The sequence below is a fragment of the Hevea brasiliensis genome, chromosome 9 (genome assembly GCF_030052815.1).
Source record: "Hevea brasiliensis isolate MT/VB/25A 57/8 chromosome 9, ASM3005281v1, whole genome shotgun sequence".
Classification (NCBI taxonomy): Eukaryota; Viridiplantae; Streptophyta; class Magnoliopsida; order Malpighiales; family Euphorbiaceae; genus Hevea; species Hevea brasiliensis.
The window spans coordinates 75,356,301-75,369,992 of record NC_079501.1 but is presented as its reverse complement, the minus strand read 5'-3'; positions in this window follow the sequence as shown (position 1 = coordinate 75,369,992).

Genomic DNA, 13,692 nt, shown 5'->3' with positions numbered 1-13,692 from the left:
GAGAACTCGGGTAAGAACTCTCCCCCGATCTCTTAGTGTTAAGAATTTAAGTTGAGAACTTGGGTAAGAACTCTCTCCCGATCTCTTAATGTATTCCGTTAAAGATTAGACTGAGTCCAGGTAAGAACTCTCCCCCAATCTCTTAATGTGTTGCATTAGAAAATTAAACTGAGTTTGGGTAAGAATTCTCCCTCGATCTCTTAATGTGTTGCGTTAAAAATTAGACCGAGTTCGGGTGAGAACTCTCTTTCGATCTCTTAATGTGTTGCGTTAAAAATTAGACTGACTTCGGGTAAGAACTCTCCTCCGATCTCTTAATGTGTTTATTAGAATGGCATTTTATAAGAACTTTGAACTAAGGATTCTGGCAAAGGGTCCTTCTTGACCCCTTTTTATATGGGAATGAAGTATCGAAGGCGCAAGAAACCCGTGTAAAGCTTTTCCTTAGCCTACGGGACCTTATAACTAGATGGTGGATGAAAGATCGAACTCCTTGGCGATTTTCCGCATGATCGCTTTATCAGAACTCTTTGATTTGCGACACCTGATCTCTTTTTAGTCGCTCGCCCAGGATCCAAACTTATCTTAATTTCTGATCTATTGTCTTATTGACTAGGTTCGTTCCAAGGCCCGATCTCATAACTTATTTATTTGACCTAATCTTGTTTCCAACCTATCCGACTTTTGCTACACCTATCTTCCTTTATCATTTTTTATTTATTCAGACAAAAAACTCTCATGTTAAAGTACCCCTGCCTACATTCTTTAGAGTATTTACAAGTCACCTATGACTTGAATGTCTTCTCTCGAAGGGAATGAAAACTAAGTGATGATAAATGGAATTTGCGAATGAATAGAAAAAGAAGGCACAGGAAATAATTTTGGGCCTAGATAACCTATTTTGAGACTTAATGTGACTGGATATAAAAGAAACTTTAAAAGAAAACTAGAGAAAACAAACCAAGGGTATTCAACAAAATGACAATTTAGACGCTTACCTGTGGAAAGTTGAGGAGACAGGTGAGCTGACTCTGGTATCCATAAATCTTGCAGAGGTGAAAGCTGACGGTCGAAGAACTTGAGCTTATCGGGACAAAGTTGAGCTCGGATAATAATGCACATATACTAGGGCAGTGGGAATGAGACGGAGTGAAGATGGTTGCACAGGAACTGAAAATGAAAATTTCAGGATTTAGAGCTCCTTTGGATGAAATACTTTAGAAAATTGGTTTCTAAAGTTTCTCAACACTTTGAAAGCTCCGAATGAAAAGTAGGAAGACTGAATTAAAGTCTAGAGTCTTTCCACGATAATACCACCTTCTTCCCCCCTCTTTTTTTTCTAAAGTGTTGCATGCAGGTATTTATAAGGAATGGGCGTCCAAAAATGAAGGGTCAAGATCTTATTAGGGGGAGACGGAGGGCTTAGATTCAAAAGGACATAATATGATGTCTAAGAATTAAAGAGAATTAAAATGGAGGGTCAGGATTCCGTTCAGAATATCTGTCCTTTCTCCCCTTAATCCAACGGTCGAAGGTCTCTCCTTACGAAATGGATCCAAAGGCTGGGAATAAAAAGCGTCGAATCTGTCGTCTGCTTTTTGATCTGAGAGCTCCAGATCCATCCTTACGATTATGATTAACGGTGGAGATCGGGATGTATAGGGCTGCCTTAACTGTTTTAGCAACTGGCGGCTAGGAGGGCGTCCTTGTAAATGAGATGTGTGGTGAGGATTTGATTATGCCTGCAATGCTTTAACTAACTCGGATCTGAGGATGAAGTGGGTTAATTGAAAGTTCTGACCGAAAGTTATTTAACCCCTCTGTGCTCTCCGATCTCTATAGGTCATCTTCTGTTTCTTCCGATCTTCCCATTATGACCATCCCCTTTTAAGGTCATTATTTCGATCTCTATCTCTTGCATCGGGTCCCCTTTTTATTTCCCGATCTCTCTCATTCCTGATCTTTCCTCTCTATCTAACTTGCATTGGTCAAAGCAATAAATTCTTCAGTTACCAATGCGTCCGCTTCGGGTTTTGTATGCAATAAATGCCAAGGCCCTATATATATGCAGCAATAGGAAATCAGCTTCACACTTCACTTTTCCCTTTTCAGTTTATTTTCAATGCACCTCTTCCCCAATTCTAGCTTTTTCAGTGATAATTCTAATTATGATGGCCATTTTGATCTTTCTCCGACTGTTTCCTTCGCCCCTCACCTGGAAATTTATGACCCCGGTTATCGGAGAGCTATGAGAACGTCATCTAATGATAGTGAGGGAGCCAGACTAATTTACCGATCAAGATCGAAAGTGACGACCGTGCCGATCTCGAATCGGTCAATCGGTACAATCGGTAGACCGATCTCGGATAAGAGGACTGCTAATTTCAATCTTGATGTCGGTGATCGCCTCTTGAAGTTCATTTGGCTTTCAACCATATTGGGCGTCCCGATTGCAGCTCGGTTCTGATCAATGACATCGGCGATGACTCTGCCCAATATCATGAGAGTCATAGTCACCCTATCTGAGCTGCACATCTATCCAATATTTGTGGTTGGCTTTCTGATCAAACACATCTTTTGATTCAGCCACAAGACTAGGCTTTGACAGAGGCCAGCATTCTGGGCTTCGGAGTAGTCTTAAGCTAGGTAGAATGTAGTGCTGATTTTGAAAGATCTCCCAAATGATGTAATTGAGATCGCCCAACTGATGTAATCAGATCTTTTGAGATCACCCAAATGATGTAATCTGACCTTTTGGAAATGAAATGAAATTTTTACTTTGAATGTTTTTGTGACACCCCTTACCCGTGTACAGTATTTCCGAGTAAGCAATGTCACACGGTGTATCGGCACACTCTATTTTACCTTAATCAATTTTTGTCATAGTTTTGAATATAATTTATGAAATATAATTTATTTAAGCCATTTATCGAAATTATTGTTTATTTGAGGTTCCGAAAATTTTAAAGAAAATCCGGCAGAGTACCGGCTAAAAATGGAGAAAACAGTTCTTCGGAACCTGTGAAAAACACTTCCAATATTCATATCCCATCACTCTCAAACTCCAATATCAAAATCTCAACATTTTTCAATTCCATTTCTCAATCATTCATCTCATGTGATATCATGTATAAATCACAGATAAACATTCACTTTTCCATTTACAACCACAATTTTCATTATTTACATGAATATCAAAATACATTACATAAGTTCAAATACATATGAGAAAATAGAAATTAGTTACAAAATACCAAAATGAAACCTAGTGTCCTACCAATGCACTGTGGAGGGTGAGGTGACACGGACACTATGCAGAGCTGCAGGATGGACTCACCCAGTCTGCGGTCTACTGGGCTCACTATCAGTATCTCCAGAACCTACGCGTGGCAAAAGCAACGCGCTAAGCAATAATGCTTAGTGGTGCAATAATAAAATAAAAGGAAATAGCAGAAAATAAATATGTATTGAATGTATATGTCTTATTTGTTTTGTATTTGTATATCCATTTATTTCGTTAACCTTGTCCACTTTTATTCATTTGGTTGCCCAAGTAACCTATACTGGACGACTGGACTGGATAAACGGGTAAACTGGCACTGGGTATCTAGTACCTCGGGCCGTCACACCATCGGTCACATGTGCATCTCCCAGTGTGCAACAGAACAGCTAATAAGCTGTAAACGAGGCCAAGTCTCAACACAATATCAAAATGGCTAAAAGCCATAAAATCACAGAATGGCGTAATGCCATGTGCAGTACTGCTAACTGAACCCTATTGGCATGCCAAACTATCCAAACCAATCTTGTTAGGTATACTAGGGCATTTGATACTTTTAAATTCTTCAATTTTTGAATTTCAAGTTTTGGTGTTACTATTCACCTCATTGGTCAACAAAAATGTTGACTTTTGGATAGAAAATAGGTACATTGGTTTTGACACTCCCAACATACCACATTTTGCATTGAAAACTTGTTGGCATTAAGCATTAATACCATTTCTAAGCTTAAACCAAGAGAAGCAGAATTTTCAGTTTTTGTAACCCAAATTTACTATTCCATTAGGCACTGTTGCAGTGGGAATTTGAGGAAATGGTAAACATGAAAGTTGTTCCTCATTTTGTCTAGTTGAATTTCCTTTTTTGAATCACTCCATTTGGAGTTTTGTAGGTCCAGATATGGTCCAAAAACCACAGCTGGCCGGATTTCAAATCTGCAGAATTTACCAAATCTACAATACCATAAACAGTGACTGTGACTGCCATTTTTGTTAGGTTCTGGTCATAATTTGGGGTAGGTTTCTTCATGAAAGTTGTTTGTCTATGTCTTAACTTGTTTCTGTAAAAATTTCAGGTCAATTGACCCATTCTACAGTGAGTTATGGCCAAATGAACACTGTTCATTTGGTCATTCTGCAGAATTGGCTTGCAGGGTATCCGGATTGGGGCTAACTTTTGGTCCACTTGCTTTGGTCTTTTGGGCATGGTTCCTTCAGGAAAATTGTGCCATTATAAGTCTAGTTTCATGTCCAATTGGCCAAACACCAATTGAACCTATACAGCCAAAGTTATGGCTGTCCAAGTGGGCTGGAATCACAGCCTCATTACTGCTGTCACTAGGCAGCCTACACATTTCACTTTGCCATGCTATATTTCAGTCCAATTTATGGTCAACTTACCTCAAATGGTCACTAATTGACCATTAGAATGTTCTTTAACAATTTCATAAGCCAAGTCAAATTTTCACCCCCTAAACCCTAATTTCCTTTAAGAATTTACACAAGGTACCTTAGTTTGACTCACTAACTCATTATCCACATGTATATATTCTTCAATCATGATCTTTAGTCCACTTTAAATCCATCAAAACAATCACTCTTATCCCTTCCTTAGGGTTGCCGAAATTCATGGTAAACATAAACATAAATTTCATTCATTTAAGTTACAAATTCTTACCTATTTCAAGTCTCTAACATGGAATTAATGAGTTTTAGATACATATGTGCACTAACCTCTTGTAGGGCAGAATTTTCCCAAGCTTAACTTCCCTTTCTTTCCTTTTCTTGGCTGCCAAACACTTCCCCAAGAGGTATGGACAAATTTTAATGAAAGGTGTTTAGGGTTTAATAGTGAAACAAAGAGAGAAATGAAGCTTTTTTGAAGGTGTTAATGGAGGTTTGGGCAAGCTTAGATTTCGGCTGGTTAGGGAGGAAGAGGATGGCTACTGTTGCTTTTTAATTTTTTTGGTCTCAATTATCTCTTTTATTAGTTAGTTGAGTGTTTGTTTAATTGTGATTGGAGGGGGCTTTTAAATGACATCATAAAGATGTCATAATTTGCTTTATTTTGATTTTTCTTTTCTTTTCATCACTACTCATTTTCAATTTAATTTTTTGTAATGTTTATTCATATTTTATGTCATAATAATTATTTACTCAACTGGACAAATCGGCCAAAAATCACCTCTGAAGGCGAAATGACCAAAATGCCCTCCGTTTGGCTTAACGGGTCAAAATTGTCTGTACCGATTGAAAAATTTTTCTAAATATTTTCTTGGCATTCTAATGCCATAGGAACCTCAATGACCCTTCTCTAGAGTCCCAAAAATTATTTTATGAATTTTTCCCCGGGTCTAGGGCTCCTAGTTGTGAGAACCGCAACTTACCTCTGGTTACCCATCGCTTGGGCACCGGCTCATTTGACTTAGTTGTATTTTATTTCTAAAATTTTTCCTAAATTTTTCTTATTAATATTTGAGTTAATTATGGTTCCTCACTTTAGTTTAAATATTTTTCCGGACGTTTTAGCTGTCCGGACCGACACCGGTCACCGAAACAGTAGAATGTACGGAGTTGCTACCGAGAGGGTGTTACAGTTTTTGTTTTGTTATTGGTTATTTTTTCGATCTCTGATAAGTGTACTCGATCTGATCCCTAGACGAATCGCCATTCGCCAATCTGTGGGTTTGGAAGTTTGTTCAATCTGATGACCTTAGTTGATCGATCTCATTTATCCGATTTTTTTTACTATGCTTCTGGAACCTTCTTGCGACGTGTCAAGGAGGCGGCTCGGTTCCGTTAACTGATGCATCACTTGGGACTTCGTGAGCATTTAATGCTCAAACGGGTACAAATAGGGGAAAGGTGAGTCATTTGTTTCCTTATGTCATTTTCAGACCTTCCCGTGGTGATTTCAATACTTCCTCTCGCTTTTTAAAGTTTTTAGGCACCGATTCATACTCCGGTAAGGGTTTTGATCTTTTCTCAATTAATTTTCCTTTTTATTTTATAAAAATGAGTGGCACCGATGGTCAGAGAGCTGCTAGTCCTCCCTCCATTCATATCTCATGAACATCGGACGGAGTTGAGGTGGTCAGGCTGAGCGGGCGATCCGAACCTTCTATAACCTCTGTCTCAGCCCACGGTCGGGTGGCCCAATCAAAACAAGCATCTTCTTTAGGGAAAGAAAACTTACCCATGGATGAGTTACCGTCAGTCCTCAAGGAAACCAATCTGTAGTCCATTAGTCAAGAATACAACCTTCGCACTGACTGTTTCGAGCTCATCAGATGTCATGGCGATCTCCATGCTGATCATTTCTTTGAGGAAAACGACATGATCATGGTATATGAAGAACAATTGAAGGCTGGGCTTCAGTTCCCCCTGGACGAATTCTTTAGAGCCGTTCTGAAGTTCCATCATGTATGCATAGCCCAAGTGCACCCGAACTCTTAGCGGATTCTGGTGGCTTTCAGAGGCTTATGCCGAGCTAAGAAGCTCGAGCCTACAGCAAAGGTTTTCGCTGAGTTGCATAGGCTCACTCAATGAAAGGACGACGAGTATTGGTTTTCCAAGCCAAGCCGCACTGTGGGCTTTTTATCGATCTTCCTTCTTCGTTGAAGAATTGGAAGAAATGGTTGTTCATATTAAGAAGTAAGATCCCGAATGACTTCGAGGGTATCCCACGCAGTTGGCAGTACCTGGTCCCATCGTTTTAAAGAAGATCACCCTAAATAGAGACGAGGACATCATGGTAAAGGAATTGAAGGATCAGGCAGCTACTCACAAGTATTCATGTCTAGATGCAGTTATGGTTGAACTGAAGTGGTGGCTAATGCAGATGATTGCCCATGAGGATTATGAGCTGTAGCTCTCTAACCTTGGACCCGGGATCTGTATAACCTAAATCTTTAGCCTCCTGACTTAGGTGATCTCACTAACTTGTTTTCTGTGTAGGTATGGCTGGAGGCAAGGGCGCGAAGGAGAGACGCAAGTGAAAAAGGGAGGTCACCCAAAAAGTGTGAGAAATGAAGATTGCTGCTATATCCCAGACGCCAGGGCGAGACTTGGTAGAAGTGCTGGGCTCTTCGTCCTAACCTTCAAGACAGCTGACCCCAGAGATAGAGATCGCTCCTTCCCCTCCTCGACAGGATGAACCGCCACCTCCATCGATTTCTTCAAGTGCGGAGGGAGGGTCTTCCCAACCTGCTGTGAGGACCCTCTCTCGTGGTGCCCAGGTCCTCATCCACTCGCTAAAGAAGAATCGCTCAGTTCGGGGGAATCCTGGATTGGCCAAGGTTTTGGGTGCCACCATCTGCTTTCAGGATGACTGGAATAGGCTGACTTCGGATAGCATTGATGACCTCCTAGCTCAGATGATGAGCTTGAGCATAGAGAGCCTTGTGAATCAACATATAATCAGAGAAAAGTCTCATCCCTTGAGACAAGAAATTCTGAAGGCGGTCCAGGACACTGCTTTCACCAGAACGTAACTTTTGTCTGCTCAGGACTACATCGCCAAGATTGAGGGTTAGGCGAAATCTTATGAGGATAGGATAGCCGAACTGGAGTGGGAACTCGAAGAAGCTCAGGCCTACCAAACTACCGATGTCACTCGCCTTACCGAGGAGATCAGAGTGAAAGAAGAAGAGGCTGTGATGAGGGAAGCTAGTGCTTATGTGAATGCTCATGGCGATCTTCTGGCTGAGCTTGTAAGTCGCTATCCTAAGGAAGACTTCTCCTGGATGGTGGATTTTGTTCCTAGAGGTGAAGAGGAGAGCGAGGAGGAGCCTGAGAGAGAGAGAGAGAGGATGATAGAACTGATAATGTACTCGGCGAGTAGGTTGGGGGAGACCCTCCTGCCGAATGACTTGTACATTTTTATTTTGAAGTGAATTGAAGTCTTTTATGTTCAATTTCTTGATGAGATCGGAAAGCATCCAAACCAAATTGTCTGAGTACTTAATTGATTGAATGTAGTTGAACATTAAACCTGGGAGTGACTATTAATCGAAAGATAAGAGATCGAAAAAACATTACACGCGAGCATAAGATCGAAAGGAGCCATGACCAAATACCGAACGGAACTTTAGAATATTAGAATTGCAAAGATTTGACACTGGCTTGAACTTTTAAGGTTGAAACCATTATTAGACCGGATAAAAACTTTAACTTCATTTTGAGGAATATCTGGGGCATTCAAGCAAGAAGCCCGATCACAACATTAGTCAAATGAAGTTCTGCGATATTTGTACACAGAGAGATCGGAGAACATCAGTAGGCAAGATTGGATGGTCCAGAGACCCAAATATTGACTCAAACTCATCTGATAAAGATTAAGAGATCAGAAAGCAATCTAACTTGAGTGTGAGATCGATTTGTTCCAGGAACGAGCGATCTGTAAGTTCGGAAAAGCTACTTGTGATTGGGACCTCGGTCGAGAACGGATAGAGTTTCAATTTAAAAAGGTCCTTGCGTTCAAAGGTCGGCCAAAATATGGTGTCTACAGCTGCCCCTCTTTACATAATTTCTATTAAAGAAAATAAAATTCTCTTGTATAGAAATTATATAAAGATTCAGAACCATATTTTGGGCGGTTGGGATATTAGAACCAAAGATCAAATAAAAAATTAATGAAGGAAATTAAGATCAACTTGGGTATTGGACCTAGAGGTTGATGGTAGGAAATTAAAAGGCTGAAAATTAAAATCAACTTGGATTTTGGAACCCAGAGGTTGACAACAAGAAATTAAAAGGCTGAAAATTAAAATCAACTTGGATTTTAGACCCCAGAGGTTGATAATAGGAAACTAAATGCTGAAAATTAAAATCAACTTGGATCTTGAATCCAGAGGTTGCTGACAGAAAACTAAATGCTGAAAATTAAAATCAACCTGGATCTTGAATCCAGAGGTTGCTGACAGAAAATTAAATGCTGAAAATTAAAATCTACTTAGATTTTGAATCCAGAGGTTGCTGACAGAAAATTAAATGCTAAAAACTAAAATCAACTTGGATCTAGGAACCAGAGGTTGATGACAAGAATTTAAAATGCTGAAAACTAAAATCAACTTGGATCTAGGAACCAGTGGTTGATGATAGAAAATTAAATGCTGAATATTAATCAACTTGGATCTAGGAACCAGAGGTTGATAACAGGAAAATTAAATGCTGAAAATTAAAATCAACTTGGATCTAGGAACCAGAGGTTAATAACAGGAAAATTAAATGCTGAAAATTAAAATCAACTTGGATATTGAATCCAGAGGTTGATAGCAGGAATATTAAATGCTAAAAATTAAAATAAACTTGGATCTTAAATCTAGAGGTTGATAGCAGAAAATTAAAATGTTGAAAGTTAAAATGAACTTGGATCTAGGAACCAGAGGTTAATGACAGGAATTTAAAATGCTGAAAGTTAAAATCAACTTGGATCTAGGAACCAAAAGTTGATGACAGAAAATTAAATGTTGAAAATTAAAATCAACTTGGATCTAGAACCAGAGGTTGATAATAAGAAAATTAAATGCTGAAAATTAAAATCAACTTGGATCTTGAATCCAGAGGTTGATAGCAGAAAATTAAAATGCTGAAAGTTAAAATCAACTTGGATCTAGGAACCAGAGTTTGATAATAGGAAATAAAATGCTAAAAATTAAAATCAACTTGGATTTAGGAACTAGAGGTTGATGACAGGAAATTAAATGCTTAAAATCAACTTGGATCTTGAATCCAGAGGTTGATGACAGGAAAATAAAATGCTGAAAATTAAAATCAACTTGGATCTAGGAACCAGAGGTTGATGACAGGAATTTAAAATGCTGAAAATTAAAATCAACTTGGATCTAGGACCCAGAGGTTGATAACAGGAAATTAAAATACTGAAAATTAAAATCAACTTGGATCTAGGAACCAGAGGTTGATGACAGGAATTTAAAATGCTGAAAATTAAAATCAACTTGGATCTTGAATCCAGAGGTCGATGACAGAAAATTAAATGCTGAAAATTAAAATCAACTTGGATCTAGGAACCAGAGGTTGATGACAGGAAATTAAAATACTGAAAGTTAAAATAAACTTGGATCTAGAAACCAAAGGTTGATAACAGGAAATTAAAATACTAAAAATTAAAATCAACTTGGATCTTGAATTTGGAGGTCGATAACAGGAAAATAAAATCAACTAAAGGGTTGAGGGTATGAAATGTTGTGTTTGTATCTTTAATGATCACAAAACAAACCTGACATAAGATGTTCCTCCAATCAAAGTGTACTTAACAAGGTCCCGAAGATAGATGATTAATGGAGAGGGTCGAAACGAGTCCCAAGGCTTAGCCTACAATGTCCTTTCGGGTTTTCATCCCTTACTCATCTTGCAAAAAGCACCCTTGCGGGTTTTCGCCCTCTTTCACACATTTTGCTAGGAGCGCCCTTTTGAGTTTTCACTCCTAAAATTTATTTTTTATTTTTTGCCAATCGCCCAGCCATCATTTATCCCTGCAAATCTTATAGCAAAGTATATGAGGTTACCAATATTCAAATCCTGATTTTATAATAAAGTTTTAACGAATTAATAGCGCATATATCAAGGTATACATAAGAAAAATAAAATAGAGTGAAGGAATGATTTTATTATGGCTTAAAAATAAATGTACAATTTCAAAGGAAAAGAGTACAAGAATAGATCTCACAAATTCCTTATAGCTAACTTTGAACCCCCTTAACTGCCACTATTTCAAGTAATCTTCCGACTAATGTTCGTGCCGTGGTGACTCATTACCTCTTCTGGTCGCGGGCCCCCTTCCTTATTTCTCCGTTTTCTGGTCCTAGGAGCGCCCTTTCGGGTTTTCACCCCTAGAGGATGATTTTTTTTTTGCTCACTTTTTTGGATGCCCTTTTAGGTTTTTACCCCTTAATCATTTTGTAGAAAGCGCCCTTGCGGGTTTTTGGCCTCTTTCACACATTTTGCTAGAAGAGCCGTTTCGGATTTTCACTCCTATATTTTTTTTTTAGGCATAATATCTTTTTACAGCATCTGCATTCACAGGTCTTGGGAATTCTTCGCCGTCCATATGAGTCAAGATCAGCGTAGCGCCAGAAAATGCCATTTTAATCACATAGAGTCCCTCGTAAGTTGGTGACCATTTACCCCAAGGATCATTTTGATTTGGGAGGATCTTTTTCAAAACTAGATCTCCCGATTGGAATTCGCGATGGGCGAACACCTTTATTAAATGCTTTAGCCATTCTCCTTTGGTATAATTGCCTATGACACGTTGCTGCTAGTGTTTTCTCGTCTATTAGATTCAGCTGATCTAACCTCAATTGAATCCATTCTGACTCATCGATTCCTGACTCTTTTAGAATTCTCAGGGAGGGAATTTCCACCTCTATAGGCAAAACAACTTCCATTTTGTAGACCAATGAATATGGAGTTGCCCCAATCGATGTCCTTATCCAGGTCCGATAAGCATGAAGGGCGAAGGGAATCATGTCATGCCAATCTTTATAAGTGACGGTCATTTTCCTGATTATTCTCTTGAGAATTTTATTAGCGGCTTCCACCGCTCCATTCATTTAGGGACGGTATGGTGAAGAATTGAGATGCCAGATTTTGTACTGGTCACATTGTTAGTAATATGCCCTAGAGCATATCATTTAGTATGTATCTTGTACATAATTTTATTAATAAAAGGCATTTCCACTTTTCCGTTTACATAATATATTTGTGTAATAGAAAAGGTCCATTGATATTTTGTTAGAAATATTATTCTTAAGTTGTTAAGAATATGAGTGACAATATTTCTAGCACAAAGTATCATAAATAGGTTCACAATCGAGGATACTTCATAATAAGGACATGACTTATCCAGAAAGATTGTATTCATGTTTGTTCCCAAGTTATTTATATGAGATATAAATAAGATGGAATGGTGAGTCTCATGCCATATAACAAACATGATAGGCACTTATAAATGATAAGTAGGCCGAACCAGTGACACTTATGACAAGCACATGGAGTTTACTCTTGTAAATATTTTGTCATAAATCATATCAGTGCATATAATCTTTAGACCTGAGATAGCACAGTTATCTTGTATATAGGTAGTTTGAGTTTGATACTGCTTTCATACTTGTACTGTGTATGGGTATATGGGCATGTGTTGGCTCCTACTAGTTATATATGGAGGTAGGTGTTGATCAAGATGGAATCTGTTCCTCTAAGTAAATAGAGATAAAATCCTATGTTCATTTAATTGTTCTTGATGTTTCAAGTTCTGGCCAGACAGATAGATTTATTCGAAAAGAGTTTCGATGAGAAAATCTTTTAATCAAGAACTGGAATTAAAAGAGAACATAATATTCATAGCAAATGGAGTTTGACATAAACCATGACTCCAGGTTGAGTTGGGATTTTGTAACAGAGAGATTCTAGTGCATGGTAACATATGATTATAGGTTCATTTAAGGTAAATCTTATTACTAATTGGGTGGCCATGGCATGCTATGCTAGGTGTTAACCATGGTCTATGAGGTTCATAAAATGATTTAGAGAAATCATTTATGGTAAGAAAGAGTTCTGATGATATTAAGAGTTGATATCATTTCTCATTGCCAATTATTGATGAGCCTAGTAAGTCACACACATACACAAGTTATCACCTATTTAAATATGATTTAATTAATTAATTAAAGAGTTTAATTGATTAATTAAATAGGTTTGGTTTGCAATTAGATTGCAAAGTCCCTAGCATGACTTGAAACCAAATCTAGATTATTGGATGTATAATATAAGTTAAATTTATATTTAAAGTGTTTAAATATGAATTTAATTAATGAGAAATTAATTAATAGAGATTAATTAATTAATTTATATTTGATATAAATTAATTAGAAGAAGAAAAATAATTATTTTGGGTTAAGAAATCAAAATTAAGACACAGGGGCATTTTGGTCATTTCACAGTGTGACACGTGGCACCATGAGATGGTGACACATGGCACATAACACATAAGCTTGCCAAATGTTTTTTAATCATGTAAGATGATTAAAATCAAGATTAAATATAGGTTTGACACTTGGCACAATGTGATTGGGTCACTTAAACCTAGAGCTAATCAAAAGGTGACATGTGGCTAGGGTTTAATGTGTTAACCTAGCTATTTAAGTGTGGTTATCAAAAGAAAAAATAACCAGCAGCCTCTCCTCTTATTTGTCACGCCTCTTTGAGCCTCTCCAGCTATTTCTCTTCATCTCTCATCAATTCAAAGAGATTAGCCATCAATCTCTTGAATTAAGAACACTAGAAATTGTTTCTAGTGTCCTGTTTACATCTCTAATCTCTTAAAAGGCAGAACTTGAATTTCTAATTAATAGAAAAGGCTTTAGAAGCTGTTCAAGGGCTGCCATAGGTGT